Consider the following 3,606-nt stretch of genomic DNA (forward strand, 5'->3'; position numbering starts at 1 on the left):
TATGCCCAAAACCCCCCTTTCCCACCATGGATTATCTTCAAACGACTTGCAATCAAAATTAGACATTACAACAAGTTTTCCAAGACCCCACCCAGTCATAAAAATCTATAACCCCCGCCCAAACACATGCAATACAATACTGCTAACCCTAACGAGCCCTGTTAAGAATAGTGGCAAACGCTTTCTTTAACTAGGCCAAATCCCCCCTTTCCCACCATTGATTTTTTTCAAACCACTTGCAACCAAAATTACACATTCCCACCAGTGCTCTAAGACCCCAGAACCCAGTTGCAAAAATCTAGAACACCCCCAAACACATTGAATACTGCTGTTAGTGCTAACCCTAACGAGCCCTAAGTTACAAAAAGTGCCAAAAGGCTTTTCAGCATGGATTTTCTCCAAACCACTTTTATCCGGTATTAGACCTTCCCAGAAATTCCCCCAGAGCCGTCAACCCAGGCGAAAACAAGTAGAAGACCCCCAGACAGCCAAAAAGCAAAACTACAAAAATGGGGACTTAGAAATTTTCAGGCAAATTTTCAAAATCACTCCACGCACGCTCTGCAGCTAGGCCCTAACTCCCCTTTGCCACCATGGATTTGCTTCAAACCTCTTGCAATCAAAAGTATCCATACCCAGCGTCGCTCCAAGACCCCAAAACCAACCCACAAACACCAGGAAGCCCCCCAAACAGGCCCCCAAAAACGCTAAAGTGAGCGAAATGTCAGAAAATGCTAAAACTTTTTCCTCATGGATTTTCTCCAAAACACTTTTATCCGGTATTAGACCTTCCCAGCAATGGCCCCAGAGCCGTCAACCCAGGCGAAAACAAGTAGAAGACCCCCAAACAGCCAAAAAGCAAAACTACAAAAATGGGGACTTTGAAATTTTCAGGCAAATTTCCAAAATCACTCCACGCGCGCTCTGCAGCTAGGCCCTAACTACCCTTTGCCACCATGTATTTGCTTCAAACCTCTTGCATTCAAAAGTATCCATACCCAGCAGTGCTCCCAGACCCCAAAACCCACCCACAAAAACCAGGAAGCCCCCCAAACAGCACCCCAAACACAGGCAAGTGAGCATAAACGCCAAAAACATTTCACTATGGATTTGGTCCAAAACACTTGATTCCGATATTAGACCTCCCGAGCTATGCCCCCAGACCCCTGCAGCCACCCGCAAAAAAGCAGAACACCCCCAAACAGGCAAAAAGCAAAAATGGGCCTACTACCTTCAATTCAGTCCAAATACGCTGTGCAGCTAGGCCCTAACTCCCCTTTCCCACCATGGATTTCCTGAAAAACAAATGCAATAAACATTAGACTGTGCCAGCAGTGATCCCAGACCCCCGACCCAGCACCGCAAATCTAGAACACCCCCAAAGAAACCCCCAAAAACCTGCAATACTGGTATATTCAAAACATGGTAAATTGCGCTGTTCACAAAAAACAAACAGCAATTGGTTTCAACAGAGACAGACAGCCACTGCTGTCCACTGCAACATGCCATCTTCTCATTATTCATTACCTGTTCTACTTTTTGTCTGCATCTTCTTCGGAAAGTGAGGGCCCACAGGGCAGCCTCTCCTTTAAATTTCAGAAGTAGGTCTGTCAACAATCAGCATGCATGTAGTCAGTCAGTTATTTCAGTCCCACTTGAGGGGACTCGTCTACGAAGACAAAGTTTGTTTTTTTCTCCATAATCCATCCATCTGCCTTGAGGGAAATGGATAGGGGGAGTCTGGAGGAGGAGGATAGAGGAGCATGATTGAGTTGTGAACTTGTGAACATCTGAATGCAGCCTGCGGCACCTTCAAATCAATAAGGAAAATAAGATGAAGACAGTGCTGATGATGGACTTATTGTGATTTGGTGAATAGAGTTTTGTTGTGGTAAAAGTAGCAAAATAAAGAAAGACACACAGGAATAAAAGTGAATAAGTACGGAAAAAAGGAAGTAATTTTCATGCCTCGGTGTCAGGGAATTAGAGCTCGTCCTCCAAGTCTACGAATTGAGACGGGAGTAGGTCTGGTGACTGAGAAGAACTTCCGTCGGCGTCACCAAAGTCAGTGTCCTCTTCTTCCTGCGTGCATTCACGTATTTCGTAATCAGGTGGTATGAAGTGCTGATTCATCTTGATTATTGTTAACCTCTCCACATTTTTGGGCAAAAGGCGGGTCCTTTTTGAAGTAACAATGGCACCAGCAGCACTGAAAACACGTTCAGAAGACACGCTTGCGAGTGGGCAAGACAAATAATTTAGAGCCAGGTTGGTGATCAGTCGCCATACAGAGCTTTTTGTATACCAATATCCCAATGGGTTCTCATTATGACAGACCTCTGTTGGGTCATCCAGATAGGCCTACACCACCAACTCAAGGTTCTCCAGGGTTGATCCTCTTTGCGTACCATCTGCGACGTTTTCATCAGTGGACCGAGCTAACCCTAGCTGAGTTAGCCAATCCCCTTCTGACAATATTTGTTTGCGGCCTGGTGCAGGTGAGGGTGATGATATGGTTGCTGGTGTCGTTAACGGCTGTGAGGGAAAGTGACTCCCTTCGGCCACTGATTGAGAAGTGGAACTTGATGCCGGATAGCCTGCTGATGCAGTTGTACTTGTGCTGCCTCCTCAAATGTTCTGCCGGTCTCTTTCGAACCAAGTGGCTGACACAGCTAGCCAATGTTTGTACTTTGAAACATCTGCTTCATCAAAAGGAATGAATGCTTTGCTAGCCACTGCCTTTTTGTACCGTGGATCAAGAATAGTGGCACAAATGTAATATTGTTCTGCATGTATCTTTTTAAGCCTTTCATTGTCAAGTAGGCGCCTTAATAACTTCTCTGCCAAATCATATGCTTCTCGCTTTTCACCATCATCTCGGAACGTTGAACACACCTCCTTCAGTAGGTGCTCTAGCATGCGCAACAATGGGATCGCTTTGCTCAAAGAACAGTCCTCCCTAGTGAATTCACGCGTGAAGAGCTCAAAAGGACGAAGCATGTCTGTCAGGCTTGCAATTAGCTTCCATTCCTCCAAATCTAGCCTAATGTCTTTATGAGTAGAACCCAGTTTAAAGACAAACTCATGTATTACCTCCCAATGCTCAGACAGACGCTCAAGCATGTAAAAGGTTGAGTTCCAACGTGTTGCCACCTCCTGGATTAGTCCTTTGACTGGCAGTTTACGTTCATATTGAAGGCTCCTCAGCTGCTTCCGAGCCTTAAAAGAATGGCTGAAATGTGTGCAGATTTTTCGGCAGATGGTCAGTAATTTGACGACTGGCGCTTCTGTTTTCAAGAAGGCTTGCACCACGATGTTAATACTGTGCGCCAAACACGGCACTCTGAAATAGCCGCCGTGCTCCATGGCCTTAACTATATTACTGCCATTATCCGTGGAAACATAACCAACTGTGCGATTTCTTGGATGCAGCCATTCATTGACCTTCCTGTTAAACTCCTCCAAAAGGTTAAGTGCAGTGTGAGATTTCTCCATGCCAAACATGCCTACTGTTGCATGTTTGCGAGTAGCTTGAAAAACTTCCTCTGTGTCAACATCTTTTTGTTTTAACTGTTTTTCGACTCCTGCAAAAGAGACCCAATGTGC

At 45.3% G+C, this 3,606-nt stretch overlaps 1 pseudogene; it reads right to left on the minus strand.

Moving 5' to 3' along the window:
• Window positions 1–1,962: 1,962 nt before the first annotated feature.
• On the minus strand, window positions 1,963–3,174 carry LOC147724528 (putative protein ZBED10P; annotated as a pseudogene).
• Window positions 3,175–3,606: the final 432 nt, after the last annotated feature.

Source organism: Lissotriton vulgaris, chromosome 4_1 (assembly GCF_964263255.1).
Source record: "Lissotriton vulgaris chromosome 4_1, aLisVul1.2, whole genome shotgun sequence".
Taxonomy (NCBI): Eukaryota; Metazoa; Chordata; class Amphibia; order Caudata; family Salamandridae; genus Lissotriton; species Lissotriton vulgaris.